Source organism: Cuculus canorus, chromosome Z (assembly GCF_017976375.1).
Source record: "Cuculus canorus isolate bCucCan1 chromosome Z, bCucCan1.pri, whole genome shotgun sequence".
Lineage (NCBI taxonomy): Eukaryota > Metazoa > Chordata > Aves > Cuculiformes > Cuculidae > Cuculus > Cuculus canorus.
Window position 1 is genome coordinate 2,309,343 of NC_071441.1, and position 14,481 is coordinate 2,323,823.

General features: G+C 41.9%; 1 protein-coding gene across 5 annotated transcripts in view; it reads left to right on the forward strand.

The window, feature by feature from the left end:
• APC (APC regulator of WNT signaling pathway) overlaps nucleotides 1–14,481 on the forward strand; it is a 97,354-nt gene that overhangs the window by 17,152 nt on the left and 65,721 nt on the right. The window contains exon 1 of one of the 5 annotated variants that reach the window (XM_054053429.1): nucleotides 6,466–6,567. The exons of the other annotated variants lie outside the window; for them this stretch is intronic. The gene's annotated coding sequence lies outside the window, so the exon portion shown is untranslated. Of the gene's footprint in view, nucleotides 1–6,465; nucleotides 6,568–14,481 lie in introns of those variants that run through there. 5 annotated transcript variants of the gene reach the window in all.

Genomic DNA, 14,481 nt, shown 5'->3' on the forward strand with positions numbered 1-14,481 from the left:
TACTGTTCTTAGAACATACGTGACTAATATTACAGATTGGGCCATAGCTCCAAATTAGATCTAAAAGACGTGAGGATGGAAGCAATCCTCCTTGAATCTTCATTCCCTTAAGATGCAGAAAGAAACCTACATGCACGTGGAAAAACTTTGTGAGAGGTGAGAGAGCCTGAGTGGGGGACGTCCCAGAGAACACAGTACTTCTGGACAAGACTAAGGAATTTGCAAACAATAAAGTATAAAGGATTTAAAGAGCAGGTGATAGCTTTCTGTACCTCTGACACGATAATAAACAGCATGCATTTTTCTCTCTTTCTCATTTAGCTTGTATTACATGACTTTCTGGTAGTTAATTGACCCCTGTGAAAGTTTCTTTTCACTTCTTGTGGAAAAATCTTCTCAAGTTCAGGAACTTGTAGCACAGCCTTCTGAAAAAAAAACAATAGATGAAATTTTAGTACATTAGTATGGTAGGAAATCTTAAAAGAACAACTTGATTTCTGATTTTCTGTTCTCAGTACAGAAACTTCCTGTTTTTTGGTAAGACCAGTGTCAAGACTTGAGTGCATGTGTTTGGGATGATACATTAGGAACAGTGGTGGTGTTCATGTCTCCTTTCTTTCTGCATCTGCATAAAGAAGGTGGCCCTTTAGTTTCCTGATCTCAGGAAACCTCTTTTTTTTCTGATGATCTTTCTGATCATAGTTGGAGATATCTGTATGGGAAAAGAATGCGCAACGTTTCTGAAAGACTCCTGATGGACAAAGTTGGAATACAGTTTTCATGGTCAAAACACTGATATTAATTCTGATGTGAACAGGTTATGAATATTCCCAATGTGCGTATGTACAGACTATCACTGATCCTAGTCACATGGTAAGGACAAGGCTCAGAGGGAACAATACATAGTCTTTGTGAGAGAGGTGAAAGCAACTTCATAATTCCCAAGGAAATGAGAAGCAGAGAGCATATTCAGCTTTATCGGTTTTTAAAACAAAGTTGAAAGGCAGGAGGCAATCTTTGGTTATAGCAGCTGCTAAAATACTTCACTGAATCCTGTGTTAAGATACAATTTGCATCTATGTAAAGCAGATGTGAAAAGTTTTCAGTTTATTTTGTTAATAAAATCTGTTTGTACGACCTTTCTAAAAGATGCAGCCTAATGTAAGTCAGTGTGTTAAACTTCTATTAGTGAGTGAGGTTCTGAAGGCAAGATCTCTTACGTCAGTAACACTACGCTTCACATTTGCGAGTAATACCAACCATAGTGCCTGGCAACAGAAAGAGAGAGAATTTAACTCATTATCCAACCCACTCAACTGTGCCCAGAGTTTCTGAGGTGGGTAGTACTGTGCATGTACAATGACTAATAATGAAGTATCAATCGCTTTAAATACATTAAATAGTGAAAAGCCATTTTCAGGTAGAAGGGTACTGCTCTAGAGGGTGAGGTTGTGGAGTGGAGGCACAGTCAGCTGTCCCATTTATGAGCCAGATATCTAAAAGCGGAAAATATCTTTCATTTTCTGTTGTAATAGTCTTGATTTTATGTTTGTAATAGTCTTGATTTTATGTAGCAAGTATTTTGAGTAATATCCTGTTGGTTTTTAAAAATATGGATCATAATCTGCTGGGAGTTTCTATTTAGCATTATTTAGAAGTGGGGGGGAAATAGGATTATGACAATTTATTTGATATCAAACTGTTCTTCCATAAAGAAGTTGAGAAATACTTGGTGTGTGGATTACATCAAATACTCTATGAAAAGGTTGTCAATTCCTTTTCTGGAGCCTCCTTTCATACTCAGTGTTTGAGAGTGCTGTGCTGAGTAGACATCTTGTCCAGAATAATGGAAGTAGTTGCATTTTCAATGCTGAAACTGAACTGATAATTTTCAGTACTAAAATTTTGTGTCCCTGTGATTTGATAGCTTACATGCAGAGATTTCATTCTTTTAATAGGCTTCAAAGGGTTTGGGGGTTTTTCTGCAACATGGAGCAGGTATTGCTAGATCTGTCTTGGTAATGGTATCTGTCAAACAATGAAAAAGCTATTGTTTTCCTTCTGCTAGATAGAAAACCCAACTAAACCAAAAATAAGCTAAGTCTAAACAAGACTTTTCTCTGTACAATTCCTTTCTGTTTGTTTTTTTTTTTTTTTTTCCTGATGGCCTAACCTTTTTTATTCAACAACTGTTTCATTGGTATCAGGTCTATTAGCAGTATCCAGAACTGCACATAGAGAGCAGTCTTGAAAGAAACTAAGAGTATGTGTCACAGAACCATTCACCTGTTTGGCTGTATGTCAGTGTTCTAATGCCACTGGAAGATATAGTATGAGGAAGGTCATCTTATTACTGATAACATGCTCTCCATTAGACTGAATTTCACTTAATACTGGATTTTACTTCCGAAGCAAGTGCATGTGAGACAGACACAAAACAGAAGCTGGCATTTTTATGAAATGGTAACAGAATGGGCATTACTATGAGCAAGGAAGGGAAGGCTTTCTGCCTCCCACTCAGCTGTTGTCTTGGCAGAAAGTATTAGAGAATTTGTGCTGCTGCTTATACTCTGTTTGCTCTGTGAATACGTATGGGACTTCAGGCTACAGAGCAGTGAATCTAACATCACTCATCAGCACTGAATTTACTCAGACTTATGCAGCGTGTGACTACCAGGCTCAGAAAGGACTGACCAGTACCAGGACAAAGAAGAATCTTTCCACAGAGCAAGAACTACAGTTTTGCAAGAGTTGCAGAAAAATACAGTATGTGTGTAGAGAAAGGGAATATATTGTGTATCCTTTTATCTTTGGTATTCCCATTTAGGATTTTAGAAAACTGTGTGCTTCTTGGGCTTAGTTTTTTCTGCTTAGAAATATGCAGCTTAGCTTTCATGTATATCGGATTTCAGTTTCTCTGTCATTTTCTTTGGCGTCGGTACTCTGGTATTGTCTTTGCACACTGAAAGTAGTCATTCCGTACAACATTGCACTTGCAGCTTCTGAGCATTGATTTAAAACCGTTACCGCACCAACTCAATTGCTATATAAACCACAACTCATATTGCAACAACTTGCCAACTGATAATGTAGGCGTTGTGATATGCCGATACTTATTTGAGTGTACACTTGCCCTAATGTAAATAACTTCAGGATGGAGGGAGATGCACAATAACAGCTGGAATTATTCTGGTTTGCATTTCTGAGAGGAGGAATAGTGCTGTGTATCAGTAATATATCAGTAAGACATTAAGTAAGACAGCTTTAGATCTAATGCCTAGCTAGGTCCTAAACTTCAAACCTGCAAAGAGCAATGGGATCATTTGTTACTGCTGAGAGAGTATGAGAGTATGTGAAATGAAATTGAGTGGCTCAAAAACCAGAGGGATGTCAACTATTGCTTTGTAGCAAAAAAATCCTGTAGCATGAAACACTTGTCCTTGAATACTGGCCCACTTAACTTCAGTTTAAAATGGTTTACCGTAACAGCTTAAGTGACAGGGCCTCTATAATCAGCCATATTGATGAGGTCAGAGGATTTTGTGTGATATCATGCTGAAAAGGTAGCAGATGACATCATGTTAGGCATCTTCTTAATCATGAAGATGTTTGATGAAAGGTCATCTGGTAAAGAGCATCTTTCCTGAGAGTGGGATATTACTTATTATGACTTGAAAAAGGAGCCATGAGAAAAGAGCTGAAATTAGAGTGGCTGCATTTAAGTATTTGTGGTGCAATTCATACACAGGCCCTCAGCGCCTTTGATTTTGTGTGGTCCCAGCCACGAGGTATGACAAACCTGCATGTTTGATACAAATCAAAGAAATTATTATAGGAAGAATGACATTTCCTCAGGAGTTTAAGGATACATGTTTTTAATGAGCCATCTGTCTGTATGTCCAGTTGTATAACTCCGAAACGTGTGTGGTGCCACAGGGGAGGGCATTGATTTGCTGTAGCTGAGAAACAGTTGCACTTTTCTAGATGTCTTGTATCACACAGTACTCTGTTGAGAGGGACTGCACTACCCTTAACTTTATTCTTGAATACTTCTAGAGGATTAAAGAGACTTAATATTGTGCTGTTTCTACCAAGCTGCCTTTTGTATTTGATAATTTTTAAAAGAAAAATCTCCATAGCACCTGTTACCTATAGAACCTTTTTTTTAAAAGTGAAAATACAGACTGCAAACGCAAACAGCTGAAATACAGATTAATTTCTGCTGTCTTTTGTATTCAGTAGTGTGCTCCTTTGGGGGTTTAAGTCATCTTCATGACTGCTTTGATACATCCTTAGCCTCAGAGATGGGTTCAGGGATGAGATTCTAAAATAGTTTCATGAATCGGTTTGTTTGTTCCTCTGCCTTCTGGATTTTTTTACTACTACCTGTCACTGAACTGATAGTCATTGTTCTAATTTGGTGTAGCTTAAATGTACACATAATTGTTCTTTTCCTGAAGTACCCAGTAGTAGTGACTTTATATCTGACAAGTGCATGAAAACAGTATTTTACTGTAGCACAGATGAGTCTGAGGTGCCCTTAAAGGGAGGTGATTCTGCCCCTTTGTTCCGCTCCTGTGAGACCTCATCTGGAGTACCGTATCCAGTTCTGGAATGCCCAAAACAAGAAGGAGATGGAGCTGTTGGAACTGGTCCAGAGGAGGCTACAAAGATGATCAGAGGGCTGGAGCACCTCTTGTCTGAAGACAGGCTGAAGGAGTTGGGGTTGTTCAGCCTGGAGAAGGGAAGGGTCTGAGAAGGTCTTATAGCGACCTTCCAGTACCTGAAGGGGCTACAGGATCTGAACAGGCTGGACTGCTGGACCGAGACCAATGGGATGAGGTTTAACAAGACCAAATGCTGGGTCCTGCACTTGGGGCACAACAACCCTATGCAGCGCTACAGACTGGGGGAAGAGTGGCTGGAGAGCTGCACGGAAGAGAAGGACCTGGGGGTGCTGGTTGACAGCCAACTGAACATGAGCCAGCAGTGTGCCCAGGTGGCCAAGAAGGCCAATGGCATCTTGGCTTGGATCAGAAATGGGGTCACCAGCAGGGCCAGGGTGGTTATTTTCCCTCTGTACTCAGCACTGGTGAGACCGTACCTTGAGTACTGTGTTCAGTTCTGGACCCCTCACCACAAGAAGGATGTTGAGGCTCTGGAGCGTGTCCAGAGAAGAGCAATGAAGCTGGTGAAGGGTCTGGAGAACAAGTCTTACGAGGAGCGGCTGAGAGAGCTGGGGTTGTTTAGCCTGGAGAAGAGGAGGCTGAGGGGAGACCTTATTACTCTCTACAACTACCTGAAAGGAGGTTGTGGAGAGGAGGGAGCTGGGCTCTTCTCCCAAGTGACAGGGGACAGGACAAGAGGGAATGGCCTCAAGCTCTGTCAGGGGAGGTTCAGAAAAAAATATCTTCAGGTTGGATATCAGAAAAAAATTCTTCACAGTAAGAGTCATTGGGCACTGGAACAGCTGCCCAGGGAGGTGGTCGAGTCACCTTCCCTGAAGGTGTTTAAGGAACGGGTGGATGAAGTGCTGAGGGACATGGTTTAGGGAGTGTTAGGAATGGTTGGACTCGATGATCCAATGGGTCCTTTCCAGCCTTGTGATTCTGTGATCCTGCTGGTGCTCAGGTGAGAGGTGCTTTGGCACTGGTTTATTTTAAAGGACACTGGTGGATCTTCTGGTAATGGTGCCTCCATCCTAGCATAGACTGCAGTTCAGCAAAATGCTTGGAGCACCAGGTTGGATTTTGCTTAAGCCCAAGTTATTTGGCTCGTTCGGGGCAGATAGGAATGGTTGGACTTGATGATCTAAGAGGTCTTTTCCAACGTAGTGATTCTATGAAAGCTGGGGAGGGGCTGTTGACAAAGGCTTGTGGGGATGGGATGAGGGGCAATGGGTATAAACTGGAGAGGGGCAGATTTAGACTGGACATAAGGAGGAATTTCTTCACCACGGGAGTGGTGAGGCCCTGGCCCAGGTTTCCCAGGGAAGCTGTGGCTGCCCCATCCCTGGAGGTGTTCCAGGCCAGGTTGGATGGGCCTTGGGCAGCCCCTGATCCAGTGGGATGTCCCGGCCCATGGCAGGAGGGTGGAACTGGACGGGCTTTAAGGACTCGATGATCCAGTGAGTCCTTTCCAACCTGGTGATTCTGTGATTCTGTCCCTTCCACCCCAAACTGTTCTGTGATTCTAAAGGGTACCCTTGCGGTGGCCTTTTTAATAAGCAGTGTCGCTGCGTATTCCTTCACGAATTAGATGAACAGCGTTGGGTCTGATTCCGGCGCGTGCAGAACCTCGTTTCATTTTTCTGTGAAAGGGAAATATTTGCCTTTATTTCAATGTAAAAGAGCGCAGTCCTGCACCGCCACTGGGAAAGTAGGGCGGAGGGCACTCCCCGCAGCCGGAGCGCCGCTGCGTTCCCGCCCCGCGGTTGCGGAGGGCTGAGGCGCTGCGGCGGGGCGGCCCCGCCCCCTTCGCCCGCCGCGCACGTGACCGCCGGGCGCTGGCGCAGCCGCCGGGCGGGGCCGGGCGCTGCCGGCGGGATGGAGGCGCCGCGGGCGCGGGGTGAGTGCGGCTGCGGGCGGGGGGGGGGGGGGTGCTGCCCGCGGGGAGCCGCCCCTGCTGCTGCCGCGGGGTGGTGCGGAGCTGCCCCTTCTGCCGCCGCGGGGTGCGGAGCTACCGCTGCCCGTGGGGTTTGCGCGGCTGCCCGTGGGGCGCGGAGGTGGCCGCGCGGCGCGGAGCCGCCCCTGTGCCCGTGGGGTGCGCGGCTGCCCGCGGGGTGCGGAGCTGCCCGTCTTTGTTGGTGCCGCGGGTGGGAACGGGCCGGGAGCGCTCTGCGGGGAGCGCGGCGCCTCCGGTGCGCCCGGGGATCCGCTGACTTCCTACACATTGATTTAACATCACAAAGAGATGCTCGGGTCCGCGACTTAACCTGAATGCTGTGGGAAATCTTAATAAATTATGTATGAAGCAGTGGGTCCTTTCTTCCCCTTTGTCAGATGCGCAGCTTTTATTCCGGTAATTAGGTCATTGCCGGCAGAACGCTCCTTCCTTGTGCGAAAATGTGTAGCGATTTTTGGGGGGCACGTAGGCTCCGGAATCGTTTCGTGCCGTTCGTTCTTCGGGTCGAGGTTTAAAATCGTTGCTTTAGATGGAGGACCCTGGCCGTGTGCGTGAGCTGCAAGGAGCAATTTTTATTTGGTAGGATTTTGTTCAGGAGATCGGTGGAGTCCGGTTTTGACTCGATTTGGGTAGTCATGTGCTGAACGATGCCTTTTAAAGGCGTAGCGAGGCACATACGGCTTCTTAGTTTGCCTGGGAGTCTTTTCGGTAAATTACTGTGCATATTGAATAATACAATATAGGTCAGTTTCAGGTTCTCAGTGCTTCCCCCCTCTGCTGTTTGTTCTGTTGAAAGTGCTCCTTAGTGTTCTTTTTTTGCTATTTATTTCAGTTTTATGTTAGTTAAATGCAGTGATGCGTGAGAAGTGTTTGGTGAAGACAGGTCTAACATACTGGGTTTGCATTTCTGTTTTATAGTAAACATCCCCTCACAATCTTTTCTATATGTACCATTAGTTTTAGAAATATAGATTTCCTCTCTGTCAGTGAGAGGCTTTGGGTGATGGTGTCTAGTGGAATGTCCCTGCCCATGGCAGGGGGGTTGGAACTAGCTGATCTTTAAAGTCCCTTCCAACCCTCACTATCATGATTCCTATGATCCTGTGATGTTGATAAATATTAAAACATCGGTTCAGGACTTAGTGTTGGGAGTAATTGGTTTCAGAAGGTAAAGTGGTAGTATCCTGTAACATTTTGAATGTTGGTAACCGTTGCTTAAATATTAGAATATACAAAAGATGTAGAGGTGCTTACAGCACTTTTTTTCTGATCGGAAAGGAAATGACAAAAAGCACGGTAGTGATTATGATGATTGGTATGGTGATGCCTCTTCCTGTACTTCTTTAAGGCTTAATAGGAAACGACTTTAGTATTGTGTAACGAGTGGAATAGTTCCTGTAAGAAACTGTAATGTCACTCCTAAAGATGGCAGCTTGAAAAAAGATCACTTTTAAATATAATACTTCAAGTTATTTATGAATGCACACTTCCCAAAACATCATCCCTTAAGTGCTATCATGATGCTTGCCAAAATATTGGTACGAAATATTCTGTTATGGTAAGTGTTCTGATAGATGTTGTCATAGTACACTACCAGTATATCATCAGCGTGGAATAATACAGATTGAGTTGAAAATACAAATGGCTAAAATTGGTTTCCTTTGGTCTTTTAAGTTCTTACATTGGATTACAGTGTCTTAATTCAGTTCCCAAAATGTTTATGTTGATGAAATGTGATTATTAATTTTTCATCAACTTAAGGAAATCCTGTTTAAAATAGGCTATACTACTAGTGATATGCTGCAACAATAAGTTATTGTCAGTGTAGACTAGGTCGCCACTGGTAGTTTTCCAAAATTCATGCAGGACCTGTGTGAAAGGGTGGTGATAAGTCTCCTGCAAGAGAAGTGCTCTTCCGTTCTCTACACGTGCTGAAGGAAACCCTGAAGATGACCCTGACAGGTCACCCAATATGGAGAAATATGTCTTTATTATAAAATAATAATTTCTCCCTTTTTTTAATTAAAGTTGGTTTATCTCTTGTTTGGAGTTTAATTTGTGTTTTCAGTTAAAATAGGGAAATGCAGACCTGTCTCAAGCCTTCTTGGCCTCTCTTGCTTAAACTTTACAGAGCTGGATCCTTGAAAGATTATGAGAAACATGAAAGTAAACAGGAGCAAGTCAGATGCAGTGAGGGCTTACGCAATTAGCCATGAATAGCAGAGATGATCATAATGAAGAATGAGTGTTAAGGCCTGTGAATCATCCCTGGTCCAATATAAGTTATGAGTCAAATGATGTCTGGACTGCTTTGTGTTCAGTATAGTATTTAAATGCAAATCATGTTTTGTATTTTCACAGTTGTATTCTGAATGCAGCATGACTAACCAGCTAAGGAACTTCCCAACCCAGAATTATAAAGGAAGAAGTAGGCCTTTTTTCTTGGCACTGTACTAAAAGCTGAACTTGACCGCCTGTAGTCTGAAATGTGACTTCTTCATTTCAGTCCTCTTTTGTATGAATAGGAGTGAGTTTTTTGATTGTTAGTGTTCTTTAGTAAAATCCTAAACTTGGGGTCACTTCTGTTTCGCACACACACACACACACACACACACACACACACGCATGTCATATTATTTCAAACCTTCATCAGCTAAGTTACATTTTGGTTAGGAAAAACAGATGTTGATGCTTCTTATGATGGTGAGTACAGGCCAAGTGTTGAACTTACAGAAGTATCCCAAAATAACAGCAATGGATTGAAAGCTCTTGCCAAGTTAGGCATTCATTTATGGAAGAACAAAACAACTCTACCTAGTCCCCCCAGTGAAACGGATTTGGGAAGATCAGGTACAGTAACGCCTCAGTGTGATAATCTGCTGTCTACAAAGATAACCTTCATGAGAAGTGGACATTAACCTAAGAAGAAAATCCTCTCCATGCAGATGCGGTTTAGAGAAAATTGTGTGGCCCCATTTTAAAGGGACTAACCCCTTTGCTTGTTGTTTTAAGGTAAGGTAACTGGTAATACTCAAGGCTGTTCATCTGTCCCCTGCTTTTTTTTTCTGCACAGCTGAAAAACCTGGGAATTCAGAGTGTACCTAATCTAGAGATTATAATTTTATATAGTTTGTCCATTTTTTTTCAATGTCAGCTTTTTCAAATTTATTAAAAGGACTAGCATTACATAACTTGCAATTCACTTTCTGATATCAGCCCTTGTTGCTAAAATGAGCTGATGAAGAGCAGTTTTCTGTGATGGCTGTTTTCTGCTGCTTCCTGCATCTTTCTGATGACCTGAGCATGCTAGTGCGGAATGGGTGAGAGCGTGAACTGAAGGTACTGGGTCTGCTATTCTACTCATGGATAATTCTCATTCTGTACTGTGTATTTCCTTAATTCTCTTTCAGCTGCACCCAAAGACTTACAGGATTTTCAGACTTTGTTGTATTTGTGTGTCTGCATATCCCAGATGAGTTAAAAGCAAACAAAATAACGTCTCTTCTAGCTGCTACAGACTAGAAGTTTGGGGTTTGTTCATCAATGCAGGTAGGGATAGGAGGATTAAATATCCTGGCAACGAAAAGCCATTTTAATAAAGCATAGGCTTACCACCAGGTTGATGTAACATAGTTCTTCAGTGTGATGCTGGAGGAGGCAGAAATAAAATTTTTCTGCTTTGTATGGAAAGAATCAGGATAATGGGCTTCTAGGATCCAGGCTCGATTAAATATTTTTTCAGTGAGTAGGAAAGGAGAGAGTGCACAATGCCTGAGAAGGATAAACGTTTTTGAACATGAGCCTGAAACGCTTGTCCCAAAATGAAGCGGATATGAGAATCCCTGGCTCACTGATACTCATTTTTTATAAGTTTTTTAAAGCAGCACTTTAAAGTGATGATATTTTGCCAGAGTTGGAAAAGGACAAACAGAAGGATATTTACGTTTAAACCATTTAATGCAAAGACCGGCTGCAAGTGAAATAGGGGAAAGTCCCATACAGGGTTCAGTCAACAGAGAAATTGAATTAATGTGAATTGGCGTGGTTTTATGTGTTTTGAAATAAGAAAGGCTAAAAACCCCCTTCACTTTATGCTCTTGAGCATTTTGATAAAGGTAACTGTACGAAGATAGTCCGTTTAGGGCTGAAATTGCTAAGTGGGGCTAGGTTACCATAGAACAGCCATGTGGGATTTTTTGCTGCCCTCTCTGTCAGTCTTGTCCCTCTTTCGGAAGTGAAGTGGGCACGTAAGAGCAGCTGAACCATTGTGGTTAATGGCCCAGCACAGTAAGCTAAACAAACACGTATTTCAGATTACCTTGGTAGTCTGGCAGTAATCTACAGTGGTTTAGGCAGCTGCCACTTGAGCAGCTGAGCCCTTCTGTCTTCCCTGGGTGGGAACTTTGCAGAGATGGGCAGGGCAGACAGCTGGGGGCAGGCACTGGTGCAGCCCTCCCAGCATCCCAGCAATTAGCACTGGCAGCTTCCAAGTCAGAATCCCTAGAACGAGTGCTTCAAAAAAATGTTTTAAAATGTGTTTAAGCTAAACTTATAGGGAAAAAAAATCTCTTGACTATTTTTTCCTCCGTATTCAGTGTGATAACGCGCTTGAAGAAACAGTTCACCGTTAGTTGCATGGGAATGAGTAACAAAAATTGTCAGAATGATAAAGAGTAATAAGGCCAAGATATTTGGCTCAGCACTGAATAGTTGGGTAAAATATATGGATGTAGAAAGAAATAAGAGTTGGTGGTCCATTCCAACCTTATTAAGTTATAATGTAGATATTCAGGGAGTTCAGATACAATGATTACAAGTTGTTATATTAAGAAAACAAACAAAGTTGTGAAAGATCTTACAGATTTTTGGTTTTAGAGCACAGGAGCTCATCTGCTTACTGGACGTGGTAGCAGAATGCTAAATTCTGCTTGCTTATTAGAGAGTTGATCATCTGATTTACTGTCAACAAACCTCGTAACCCAATATCAATTGCATGATCAGGAGTCTTGGTTTATGGTAGTGGTGTTTGTATTTGGACTTATTGAAAAAGGTACTTCTGCCTTTTTTCACTATTTTGATGTCAGAAATAGCTGTATAATTTATTTTCTAGCAAAAAAAAAAAAAAAAAACCAGGAAAAACTCTTCCTTGGGTGGTTATTCCATCAAAGATTTTTGTAATTGAAACAAATGAGTTGTAGTTGACTAAAAGTCCTGTCTAGCTTTACCTGTAGGCAGTGACAGTTCTTGGTCTCTATTGTTGAGAAAATACAGAGTAGGGGTTTGGAGTTTCTGAAAAGACTAATTTGTTCTACAGAAGTTGTTTTATAAAAATATCTGGTTATTACTGGTAGATTTTATGTATGAAAAATAGTAATGGCAGTCTGAAATATTTTTATAAGGAGATTTAATGTATCAAGTTGTTTGGGTTCTTAGGCAGAACCTCTAGGGAATATTGACTGGATGTGCTTATTGCTTTCAAATTAAAAAAAAAAGTCCGATCAATTAAAAAAATGTAAGTTTTCAGAGAACTTTGGGGGTTTTGCCTGTCTCTGAAACTGAAAAGAGTACATCTAACTTCCTGATTTCTGGGCCGTTGTTGCTTGTATAGTTTTCTTAATGTAGAAAAATGCACATCTAAATCTTAACAGTATATTTGCGTAAATTTAGGCTTCTCATTAATTTTTATTTTAGGGTGTAAACGAGTTATATCCAGCTTGAAATTCTTCTTTGTGTCTATTCTTGCAAACTGCTGATTTGATAGAGCATGAAATTTCTTGTCATAATTTTACCTTATGTTAATAGTAGATGGAAAGTAAAATGTCTTAATTATGAGAAATATGGGTTGAGGGAGTGGGAGACCTAGATTTTAGGTGCATCTTACAATGAGGATATTAAATTTTAGAGTTTCTGTATTTTAAGATGGTTATTGATACAATCATATTAATCCTCTATTTCTTCCTTTGATTTTTGAACAATGACCACTCTTTGGAGAAGAAACATAGTTAAGAGTGCAAAAGGGAGCTTGGCTGAAATAAACACCACAAAAGTGGGTTGTGTTGCATGTGTCATGCATTTTCCCTTGGGCTGTGTGAGATGCAAAGTGCATATTGTAGCCTGGACTTCTTCCTCTTCCATTCCGCTCCACATGGGAAGTGGGAAGAGTCATTCTTTATTCAGCTGATTCTGGCCCCAGTAATCTGGAGCAGCTTTGTGTGTATATGTGCGGGGGTACAGTTTCAGGCTGGTGGGCCCCAGGTAAACTCTTCCCAGCTCTCCTTCGGACTGGTTGCTGGTTACTACTACTGTGAACGAGGCGATACGTGGCTGTTAACCCAGTCTGGCCGAGAGCATCCAGAGTTTGACTCTTTCCCCAAGGGAAGCATTTTGACCTTTAAAAAATGAGACGGGGATGTAACAATACCATCAGTTTCTATTAATGCCACCAGTTTTGCATTTAAAAATAAAGCCTGTGGGTTGGTTTAGGTTTTTTTTTAACTCACTCAGGAACATAAACCCAAGGGTTAATTTTGGGACCTGAACTCTGATCTGAGGTGCCTGGTTTGAGGCTATTGGCAAAAAAAAACCTGCTTCCAGAAGAGAGGCAGGTTTTAATTGTAGGAGTGTTAGCTCAATATATGTGGAATACCTTGTGTGTAATGGAGCCTTGCAGTTTCGCTCTGCTGCGAAGTGGCACAGTGTTCAGCATCAGAAAGCATAGGCTGCTTTGAGGTCATGTACTACCTGTGTCTGTTTCCCCTAATTTAAAATTAAATAGTAATTTCTTTTGTGAAATGGCTTTGGCATTTCATTACTTCAGGAGGAAAAGTATACAAATAGCTTGGAGATACAAAAATAAGCAAAGTATTCTTGTTTGTGGAGGTTTAGGAGTACAGCATTGGATTTCTGAACCACTAAGTCCCGTTCCTTCCTGTACAGTGAGCTAGACAAGGATGTTGCTAGCCAGCAGTTGACAAATGAGTCACTAACACTTATTTGTTCTATGTCAGTATTGTGTTTTAACATAAATACTTTTCTCGTTCTTGAGTGTTTTTCCCTCCATAATGATAAAGTATACCTGTCATTCCAGATGTTACTGTGCTGAAGCAGCAAGGGCTTGCTCACTGAGTCTCTTCTCAAATGAGAGACCCTCTAGTCCCCTGATCACGTCGGCGTCTTTCTCTGCACCCACTAAATTAACTTTTCTTACTCTTGTCTTTATAAAATGCCCTGATGACTCTGGTGATCATGTTTGCTTTCTTTGTGCCAGTCTCGTGTTGGCAGTTCTCGATTGCCCTTCAGGTTGGCTGCTAAGAGACCTGGGTTGCTTCAAGGTGATGAGGCTCCTACTTTAATGTGATGCTGTGTAATTCCACCCTTTTTCTACCACTCCATTTCTCAGTTCATCAAATTCCTTATGTATTAGATGTAGTTCTCTGACCTTGTGAAGCCTCTTGAATTTATGGGACCGAGTTTTGATGTCGAGTTCTTGTGCCAAAATCAGTGATGAAATGTTTAAAAATACATGTTGCAGACTCGTTTTGGGGGAATTCTGCTGACAACCTGCCTCCAGGCCAACAATTTGTCTTTCAGCACTGCCCACTGTCATCATCTTCAAGCTACTCCTTACGCACATACGGTTTTGTCAGCCATAGTTATAGTAGAGATGAGCAGTTTTACATGTGGCCCTGTATTACGCCTCATTGCAGTTGAGATAGGTGAGATCAATGTTTTCTAAAAAGTACTTTACTGTTCTCCTCAAATACATGGTAGTCATTCATTTACAGGCAGGAGAAAGAATTATCTTGGATGGAGATAGGCATATGTACATCTACCCTGAAGAAGTCCAGGTGTCTCAGC